This window comes from Saimiri boliviensis, chromosome 7 (genome assembly GCF_048565385.1).
Source record: "Saimiri boliviensis isolate mSaiBol1 chromosome 7, mSaiBol1.pri, whole genome shotgun sequence".
Taxonomy (NCBI): domain Eukaryota; kingdom Metazoa; phylum Chordata; class Mammalia; order Primates; family Cebidae; genus Saimiri; species Saimiri boliviensis.
This window is the reverse complement of record NC_133455.1, coordinates 28,754,245-28,765,157: the sequence shown is the minus strand read 5'-3', so window position 1 is coordinate 28,765,157 and position 10,913 is coordinate 28,754,245. Positions and strand designations below refer to the sequence as shown.

General features: G+C 46.2%; 1 long non-coding RNA gene across 1 annotated transcript in view; it reads left to right on the top strand.

The window, feature by feature from the left end:
- Window positions 1-2,196: 2,196 nt before the first annotated feature.
- Window positions 2,197-10,913, top strand: part of LOC141585078 (uncharacterized) — a 39,666-nt gene continuing 30,949 nt past the window's right edge. The window contains exon 1 of the long non-coding RNA XR_012518349.1: window positions 2,197-2,308. This is a non-coding gene — a long non-coding RNA (uncharacterized LOC141585078). The remainder of the gene's footprint in view (window positions 2,309-10,913) is intronic.

Below are 10,913 nucleotides of genomic sequence, written 5' to 3'. Positions count from 1 at the left end.
AAGCACTAAGCATTGACCTGGAAAACAGGGAGAGATTATTTAAAATTCCTTTTCATGGCCTACGAGGCCCTGTGTGGGCTGGCCCTGGCCACAGTTTTAATGTGCATCTGAATTGCCTGGGATCTTATTAAAATGCAAATTCTGGGCCAGGCACGGTGGCTCAGGTTTGTGATCCTAGCACTCTGGGAGATTGAGGCGGGTGGATCACTTGAGGTCAGGAGTTCAAAACCAGCCTGGCCAACATGGTGAAACCCCCATCGCTTCTAAAAATGCAAAAAATTAGCAGAGCCTGGTGGCAGGTGCCTCTAATCCCAGCTATTTGGGAGGCTGAGGCAGAATTGCTTGAACCTGGGAGGCAGAGGTTGCAGTGAGCCGAGATGATGCCACTGCACTCCATCCTGGGCAAGAGCAAGAGACTGTCTAAAAAAAATGAATAATAATAAAATAAAATGCAAATTCTGATTCAGTAGTTGTCTGTTGGTGCCAAAATCCTGCATTTCTAGCAAGTACCCAGGTGAGGTGGGCCCTGCTGGTCTGCAGGCTGCACTATGAATGGGAGCATCTGGCCTTCCTCGCTCCTCCTGTCTTATCTCCCACCCCGACCCCTCTGCTCAGCCCCAGGGACTCCTTTCTGCTCTCCCAGCACCCGCAGCTCTGCACACCTGCTGGCCTCCAAGCCTGGATTGCTCTTCCCTGAGCCCTCTTACCTGGGGCTTCTCTTCCACCTCAGCTCAAATGCCACGGGAGCAGTCAGGCCTCTGGCAGCTCCCATTTCCAGTGGGACTTCCCTGGCGCTCGTGCTCTGCTTGCTTGCTTTTTCTTTCTTCTTTCTTTCTTTCTCTTCCTTCCTTCCTTCCCTCCCTCCTTTCTTTCTCTTTCTTTTCTCTTTCTTTCTCCCTTCCTTCCCTCCCTCCCTCCCTTTTTTCTTTCTTTTGTTCTCTTTCTTCTTTCTTTCTCTTCCTCCCTCCCTCCCTCCCTCTCTCCCTTCCTTCCTTCCTTCCTTCCTTCCTTTTTCTTTCGTTCTTTACCAGAGTTTTGCTCTTTTTTGCCCAGGCTGGAGTGCAGTGGCATGACCTCAGCTCACTGCAATCTCCACCACCTGGGTTCCAGCGATTCTCCTGCCTCAGCCTCCCAAGTAGCTGGGATTACAGGCGCCTGCCACCACGCCTGGCTACCTTTTTTTTTTTTTTTTTTTTGAGACGGAGTTCCGCTCTTGTTACCCAGGCTGGAGTGCAATGGCAAGATCTCGGCTCACCGCAACCTTGGCCTCCTGGGTTCAGGCAATTCTCCTGCCTCAGCCTCCTGAGTAGCTGGGATTACAGGCACGCACCACCCTGCCCAGCTAATTTTTGTATTTTTAGTAGAGACAGGGTTTCACCATATCGGCCAGGCTTGTTCTCGAACTCCTGACCTCAGGTGATCCACCCGCCTTGGCCTCCCAAAGTGCTGGGATTACAGGCGTGGGCCACCACACCCAGCTGCATTCATGCTTTTCAAGCCTTTTTACATTATGGCAGAGGCAGAAAAGGATACTCTGTGTGGCTTGCTGGACTGAAGGGATAAGCCAGAGGTGGTAGCGGAAACTTCCAGGGGCTCCCCATTTTGCGCATCTGTAATCCACTCACAGAGCATGGTCAGGAAGCTCAGTGGAATCTGTTTCACCGCTTTCATAGTAGTTGCCAAGATCTGGGATGATAGTGTTGATCGGCATGTTCATTGCCTACCTTTCCAGTAAAGAAGCCCTGTAACACACAACCCTATTCCATTGCTCTCTCCTCAGCAGTGTCTGGTGTGGCAGGCACTCGGCAGATATTCCTCCTGTGAATTTCTAGCCAAGGCAAGATCATGAGCAAAAGTGGGGGATGGAGTGAGTCACGCAGATCAGCTACAGCCTGAGCAGAGCATGTGTAGGAGGTGATAGGCAGCGAGGAGGGCTGTGATGAAGACCGGATGCTTAATCTGGGAGGTGATGGGGAGCTAGGACCAGATGTGATCGGGGCTACTGAGGCGTGTCCCTATGGCCGGTAGGGACAGGGAGGGGGCGCAGGTAGGCCAGCGATATGGTTTGGCTGTGTTCTCACCCAGATCTCATCTTGAACAGCAGTTCCCATAATCCCATGTGTTGTGGGAGGGACAGGGTGGGAGGTAATTGAATCATGGGGGTGGTTACTGCTGTTCTCGGGACAGTGAGTGAGTTCTCACGAGATCTGATGGTTTTATAAGTGGCTTTTCCCACCTTCACTCTCCATTTCTCCTTGCTGTCACCATGGGAAGAAGGACGTGTTTGCTTCCCCCTTCTGCCATACTTGTAAGTTTCCTGAGGCCTTCCCAGCCCTGTGGAACTGTGAGTCGATTAAACCTCTTTGCTTTACAAATTACCCAGTCTGGGGTATGTCTTTCTCAGCAGCGTGAGAACAGATGAATACAGCTGAGAATAGGCGCCAGCAGCCACCAGACAGCTCTTGAGGCTCCGAGTGAAAGTGGGTGTGGCAGTGGGAAGGGAAGGATGGAATGCCTGTGAAGGCCAGGGAGGATTGGGAAGGAGGAGGATGGTGGGAGGCACGATTTGGTGGTGGAGTGGGGAAGAGACCAGGCTGTGGACTTAAATCGGGAGGTTTCGGATCAGAAGCAGGAGGTGTTAGGGAGAAGCAAGTTCTGAGGGGAAGCTTGAATAAAAACAGAGTTCTTCAGCTCGCTGATTCTAATTTGGAGAACTAGTCGAGTTGTATCACCTGCAGTCTCAGATGTAAGGGAGGGGTCCGCTGGCAACACTGACCCCCATACGCAGAGGGGACCTGGGAGCCCAGCAGACCTCAGAGCTGGCCAGGTGAGCCCCTCCCAGAGGTGCTTGACTGAGGCCTCGCCTGCTGGCTCCGAACTTCCACTTCTCAGATGTGAAATGGGGCAATGATAAGCGTATCCTGTAGAATGGTTGTGCAGTAGAGAGAGCTCGTGCAGGTGGGTGACTCACGGCAGGACGCGCTGTGGGGTCAGTGTCCTGGATGTCCTGCTGGGCTGCTCAGACCCCCTCCAGGACTGAGGCACTTCTTTCCCCAGTTGTTGGGCTTGTTGGTCACTGACAGCTAACAGCTGCATCCCCACAGGGCTCGGCCTCACCCCAGGACATCTCCTTCCTTGAGGTCAGCCACATCGGATAAGCTAAGCCCTCTGCTGTGATTGCACCAGCGCCCAGCCTCTCCCTCGTGCCAATCCTGTTTCCTTGGCTCCCCTTACGGGACAGGTTGTGTGTAGACCCTGATTAATGTTCTGCATGCAAATCTCAGTCTCAGAGTCTGCTTTCCCAGGAACCCAGTGAATAGTAGTATCTTGGCAAGATGACTCAAAGCCATGGAATATCAAATATTCCTGGTTGGCCAGAATCTTAGAGACTGTACTGCAAATTTTTAGTCCAGAAGCTCAGAAGGAAAGCAGTGTATTGGAGAACTAGCCTATGAGGCAAGACAGTTCTCAGGCATGTCAGAAATTCTGTTTTTGTATTATGGACCCCTTCTTAAGTTAATATTTATAAATGCCTAAAATAAAAGTCACAGGATTGCAAAGGAAACCTACTCTATTGCAATATAGTTATCAGACCATTATGAAATAGATTTATTACATATTAATATATGATATAGCAATACGGAAATTATTGTGATACAGTAATATAGTTAAAGATCCATCAGTGGGGCGAATCATCTAGAAGAGGCAATGAATGTCAATGATATCTCAAGATATACACAGCAGCTATATTGGAATATAAAAATATCTGACTTCCATTGATGACAAAATCAGAGTTTTCCAAACACTGAGGTCAGTGAAAAGAAAGAAGTAACTTCTTCCCCACCCAAAATCATGGATCCCCTGAATTCTATGCAAGGACTCCCTGAGAGTCTGGCTCATGCTTGTAATCCCAGCACTTTGGGTAGCCAAGGTGGGTGGATCATGAGGTCAGGAGTTCGAGACCAGCCTGTCCAACACAGAGAAACCCCGTCTCTACTAAGAATATAAAAATTAGCTGAATGTGGTAGTGGGTGCCTATAATCCGAGCTGCTTGGGAGGCTGAGGCAGGAGAATTGCTTGAACCCGGGAGGCAGAGGTTACAGTGAGCTGATATCATGCCACTGCATTCCAGCCTGGGCAACAGGGTGAGACTTCCGTCTCAAAAAAAAAAAAAAAAAAAGAAAAGAAAAACCGCCTTAGTGTTGTAAGTCTGCAATCTACTGTAAGATACGTAGTTCTAGATGGCGTGATATAGATGTGTGCATTTGTGCTGTGAATTAAATATTTCTCCCCCTAAAATTCTTATGTTGAAGCCTAATCCCCTGTGTGAGGATGTTAGAAGGTGGGGCCTTTGGGAGGTAATTAGATCACGAAAGTGGAGCCCTCCTGAGTGGAATTAGTGCCCTTATGAGGAAAGGTCAGAGAGGTAGCTCCCTGTCTTTCTGGCCTGTGAGAATACAACAAGGAGAGAGCCATCTGCACGCCAGAATGCCTGGACCCACCAGGCATTCAGATCTGCTGGCACCTTGATCTTGGGTGTCCTAGCCTCGAGAACGGTGAGAGATCAATGTTTGTTGTTTAAGCCACCCAGTGAATGGTAATCTGTTATAGCAGCTCAACTGACTCATCCAGGGAGGAATCCACATGCCAGGGGTGATTAATTAATGTTTGCTCAAAAGGCTCACACCTCAGGACACCTGCTGCAAGCTCTTCTGTTTTCCAGCTCATTGATCAACACCAGGTGTCTTACTAATTAGCACAGAGTAGCAGAAGTAGGTTTTTATTGGTAAAACCTGTGGCTAACAACCTAATAGAGGTAAGAAATGGGCTCTTGTTCATAAGATTAATGGTGTTCAAAATTAGGGAACTGGCTACAATGTTTTTGAGACACTGCATGCTTGGATGACTGGGGAATAAGAATCCAACAAGGCTCCCCCTTCTCCCATAGGGACGGTGCTTGAGGCTTGATTCGTATCTGCCCTGTGTCTGATCACGGGGCTAGAGGAGAGCTGGTTGCCTAGGATCAACCCTAGGCATGACAGGATCTTGCTTCTGAAATTTTGTTGTCTAATCCTCAAGAAAATGTTTCCTGTAGGGTATTATCAGGAATGGATCATAGTCCACTAATCCTTCCTTTTTACCAGTAATCCCTTTATGTAAAATCAAGTAGCAATCATAAGACTGGGGTGAAAGAAAATAATACTCTGATGTATTCATCAAGTTATAGGAAAGGTAGTGGGGAGAGGTGAGCAGGAAGCCAGTCCACGATATCCTGATAAACTATTTATTCAAAATGTAAATGAAAGACAAACTGCTTATCTATCCATGCATCCACTCATTCATTCAACACATGACTTTCAGCCACCTACTGTGTGCCAGTCACTGTGCTAGGCACTGGGGGATAGTAAAGTAAAGGAGAATGAAGGTCTCTTGGATTGTAGACGGGTGGGGGAGACAGACAGCAAATACACAGTTCCACAGATGATTATATAATTCTAATTGTGATAAGTGTTAAGGAAGAAAATGGAGGACAGCAAGAGAATATAAAATGGGGGGAGGGATGGTAGCTAACCTAGCCTGGGAGATAAAGCTGAGGCCTGAAGATTGAATCCAACATTAGGCATGGTGGCTGGGTGCAGTGGCTCACGCCTGTAATCTCAGCACTTTGGGAGGCCAAGGCGAGTAGAGCGTGAGGTCAGGAGTTCGAGACCAGCCTGGCCAGTACAGTGAAACCCCATCTCTGCTAAAAATACAAAAATTAGCCTGGCACATGCAGCAGCAGGCACCTGTAACCAGCTACTTGGGAGGCTGAGGTAGGAGAATTACTCGAACCTGGGAGTGGGAGGTTGCAGTGAGCCAAGATCATGCCACTGCACTCCAGCTTGGGTAACAGAGCAAGACTCCATCTCAAGAAGAAAAAAAAAAAAAAAGAAAAAAAAATTTGCTGCCCACTCCTCTGTTCAAGAGAAGAGTCAAAACACATTTTCTAAAAAGCATAATATGTGTATTCTGAGTGGTAGTGAAGGTCTATGAAGATGAAGTTGAAAATGGGGAAAAAAGCGCACTGTGTATGAAGGGCTTGCAGTTTGATATCTGAATGTCAGGGAAGACTCACTGAGAAGCGGACCTGGGAGCAAAGACCTGAAGGAGTAAGGGAGAGAGGCAGGCGGATATTTGGGAACAGCAAGGGCAAAGACCCCAAGGTGGGAGTATGACCAGAGCGTCCAAGACAGCAAGAAGGTCAGTGTGGTTGGCGCAGGGTAAACAGAGCGAATGGCTGGAAGTGAGGTCAGTATGGTGAGCGAGCCTGTGGAGACCTTGTCGACCAGTGGCAAGACTCTGGGTTTCCTGCAGCGTGACTTGGGAAGCTGCAGAGAGTTTTGTTCAGAGGAGAGGTCAGATATGACTTACATTTCAAAAGAACCATTTTGGCTGCGACATTGAGAACAGATTATGAAGGGACGAATCAGACGCAGACGGCCATCAGGGACTCTTTTGCAATAATCTGGGGGAAGGATGATAGTTGGTTGAATCAGGGTGGTATCTGTGGAGGTGGTGAGAAGGACTTGAACATGTTTTGAAGACACAGCCAAAAGGATTTGCTGATAAATTAAATGTGAAGTGTGAGAGCAAGAAAAGACTCAAGGATAGATGCCAAGGTTTTTGCCTGTCCAACTAAAATGATGGGATTGCTGTGAGCTAATGAGAAAGATGGTAAGAGAACAGGTTTTGGGTGGGTTGGTATTAGTAGCTTAGTTTTGTAATTTGAATATGTCAAATGAAGATGTCAGATACACAGTTGGATACACAAATTGAACATCCACATACAGGAGTTCTTCCTGTATTCTTAATATTTCTGTCAGATACATGTGTTGCAAATTTCCCTTCTTAGTTTGGAAATCCTGTTTTTATTTTCTTTCAGGTGTTCTTTAATGAATAGAAGCTCAATTTTCATGTAATCATATGTATCAACCTTCTCAGTTATAGTTGATACTTTATGTGTCTTGTTTAAGAAAAATCATTTCGTACCCTCAAATTAGAAAGTTGTTAACCTACTTTTTTCTTAAAAGTTTTCAATTTTTTTTTTTTTCTTTCTGAGACAGAGTCTCATTCTGTTGCCAAGGTTAGAGTACAGTGGTATGATCTCAGCTCACTGCAACCTCCACCTCCTAGGTTCAAGCAATTCGCCTGCGTCAGCCTCCCGAGTAGGTGGGATTACAGGCCTGTGCCACCATGCCTGGCTGATTTTTGATTTTTTTTTTTAGACGGAGTTTCACTCTTGTTTCCCAGGCTGGAGTGCAATGGCAAGATCTCGCCTCACTGCAACTTCCGCCTCCTGGGTTCAGGCAATTCTCCTGCCTTAGCCTCCTGAGTAGCTGGGATTACAGGCACGTGCCAGCTAATTTTTTGTATTTTTAGTAGAGACGGGGTTTCACTATGTTGACCATGATGGTCTCGATCTCTTGACCTCTTGATCCACCCGCCTTGGCCTCCAAAAGTGCTGGGATTACAGGCTTGAGCCACCGCACCTGGTCGATTTTTGTGTTTTTAATAGAGATGGGGTTTCATCACCTTGGCCAGGCTGGTCTCGCACTCCTGACCTGAGGTGATATGCCTGCCACGGCCTCCCAAAGTGCTGAGAATACAGGCATGAGCCACTGTGCCCAAGTTTTGTTTTTTACATTTAAATTCCCCCCCGGCCTTTTTTTTTGAGATGGAGTTTTGCTCTTGTTGCCCAGGCTGGAGTGCAGTGGTGTGATCTCAGCTTACTACAGCCTCTGCCTCCCAGGTTCAAGCAATTCTTCTGTCTCAGCCTCCTGAGTACCTGGGACTACAGGCATATGTCACCATGCCCAGCTAATTTTTTGTATTTTTAGTAGAGACGGGGTTTCATCATATGGGCCAGGCTGGTCTCAAACTCCTGACTTCAGGTGATTCACCTACCTCAGCCTCCCAAAGGGCAGGATGACAGGGGTGAGCCACCGCGCCCAGCCTTACATTTCAATTATTTAAGTAAAAGAGAGCCTTTCATGGATCAATGATGGGAGGGCGTCATAAACCAAGGACTCTGTGCCCTTGAGATTAAGAACAACAATGACAAAAAGGAATAGGAAGGTAATTGGACCACTCATTCCTCTCTTAATGAAGTAGTCCTGCCTCTTCACCTAGGTTGCTGAATTACTATCTTGTCTCTCTTTCTACCACTAAGCCAAGTGTTATTCACAGTCCACAACAGTAAATATTTATTGACGGACAAGGCAAAGGTTTGCAGGTATAAGAAGGGAAAGGTTATCAGCTCGATATAACCGTTTCTAGGGACCCTGGATCTGGTCTTCCTTAAGCCCTCCAGGGTAATGATTCTCCAAGGGTGGCCTTTGACTATCTGCCTTAGAATCACATGAGGTATTTTGTTACAAATAAAAGTTTCAGGGTTGGGTGTGGTGATTCACGCCTGTAATCCCAGCACTTTGGGAGACTGAGGCAGGCAGATCACAAAGTCAAGAGATCCAGACCATCCTGGCTAACATAGTGAAGTCCCGTCTCTACTAAAAATATAAAAATTAGCCAAGAGTGATGTCACACACCTGTAGTCCCAGCTACTTGGAAGGCTGAGACAGGAGAATTGCTTGAACCCGGGAGGCAGAGGTGGCAGTTAGCTGAGATTGTGCCACTGCACTCCAGCCTAGTGACAGAGTTAGACTCTGTCTCAAATAATAATTAAAGATTCCTGGGCCTCAGCCAGGTCCACTGAATCAGGATCTTTGGAAGTTCAGCCCAGGATCTGTTTTTTAAAATCTTTTTTGCTTTAAAAGTCAATTTTATTCAGGTATAATTTTTTTATTTTTTTTATTTTTTATTTTTATTTTTTGAGACGGAATCTTGCCCTGTTGCTCAGACTGGAATGCAATGGCCTGATCTTGACTTACTGTAACCTCCGCCTCCCAGGTTCAAGCAATTTTCCTACCTCAGCCTCCCACGTGGTAGCCTCCCACCGATAGGTGTTGTGGTGGGCTGGGATTACAGGCGCCCACCACCACACCTACCTAATTTTTGCATTTTTAGTAGAGACGGGGTTTCACCACATTGGCCAGGCTGGTCTCAAACTCCTGACCTCAGGTGATCTGCCTGCCTTGGCCTCCCAAAGTGCTGGGATTACAGGCATGGGGCACTGTGCCCAGCCTATTCATGTATAATTTACATGCAATAAAATGTGTCCTTTTAAAGTTTACAGTTCTGTGAATTTTGACAAATGTATACAACCATGTAATCACCACCCTAATAAAACTATGAAACTTTTCCATAACCCTGCAAAATTCCCTTGTATTCCTTTGCAGTCAGTCCCCCTTCTGACTTCCTCATCCCAGCCTAAGGTAAGCACTGATCTGCTTGTTATCACCCTAGATTAGTTTGCCGGTTGTAGAATTTCAGGTAAGTGACATCGCATAGGATGCATCTTTTCGTATCTGGGTTTGCAGCATGGCCTGATGCTGTTGTGATTTATCTATACTGTTGTGTAGATTCCAATTTTTTTTTTCTTTTCTTTTTGAGATGGAGTTTTGCTCTTGTAGCCCAGACTGGAGTGGAATGGCACCATCTTGGCTCACTGCAACCTCCGCCTCCTGGGTTGAAGCGATTCTCCTGCCTCAGCCTTCTGAGTAGCAGGGATTACAGACATGTGCCGACACTCCTGGCTAATTTTGTATTTTTAGTAGAGATAGGGTTTCTCCATGTTGGTCAGGCTAGTCTTGAACTTCCGACCTCAGGTGATCCACCCACCTCAGCCTTCCAAAGTGCTGAGATTGCAGGCATAAGCCACTGCGCCCAGCCCAAGTTTGTTCTTTCTGTCACTCAGTAGTACTCCAGGAGGTACTACAGTTGATCTGTTCATTCACGTGTTGATAGACACATGGGTGTTTCCAGTTTATGACTATTATGAATAAAGCTACTATAAATATTCATGTACAAGTCTTTGTAAGGACACATGATTTCCAGAGATCTGTGTTTGATCAGCATCTCCAAGAGACTAGTGCATGCTGGAGTGTGATATCTGCTGTCCTAAGTGACCAGCAAGCCCTGGCTTAGAGCTCAATGCTGGACAGGAAGCACTGGGCAAAATGCCATCAGCCAAATTCTTTGTCCAAGAAGACAAAGGTCAAATAATTGAGTAGTTGGCTACATCCTTCTGCCTTTTTGCGACACAGATTCTTTTACCCTGTGGATGGGGTTTTGCTGCTTAAAAACCATCATTATCATCATTGTCATGAATAGATATACCCAAGGTTTGGTGATATTGACAACGCGAAGATATTTCTTTCATTATTTAGGTATGCTTTTTCTCTCTTTTCTTTCAGATTTCAGAAAGAGCCAGAATTCTTTCTTCTCTCAGAATTGTAGAGGGAGTTATGGAAAGTAAATTTTTTTCAAACTTTTACTGTGTTAAAATACATGTTACATAAAATTTACTATCTTAACTGTTTTTAAGTTGCATTTCAGTGATATTAAATACATTTATAATGTTGTAAAAGTATCACCACCATCCAGCTCCATACTCTTTTCATCCTGTAAAACTGAAACTCCGTACCTGTAAAACAATGGAAGGTAAATTCTTATCCAGAACCTAGAGGTCTTCATTTTGGCTTCTGGATCTTTCCTCAGAAGCCTATGTGGAATAGAGCGGGCTGGGATCTGACAGAGCTGGGCTTGAATTTTTCAGTTGCTACCAAGCTCTGTGCTTAGCTCCTAGCTCTCTGGAAGTCAGTTCTCTCCTCTGTAAAAAGGAGTGATTTGATTTCTACCTTTTGGCATTGTATTAAGAATTAGAAATAATACAAATAAACCTCCTGGCCTGTAATCTCAGGACTTTGGGAGGCCGAGGTGGGTGGATCACAAAGTCAGGAGTTCAAGATCAGCCA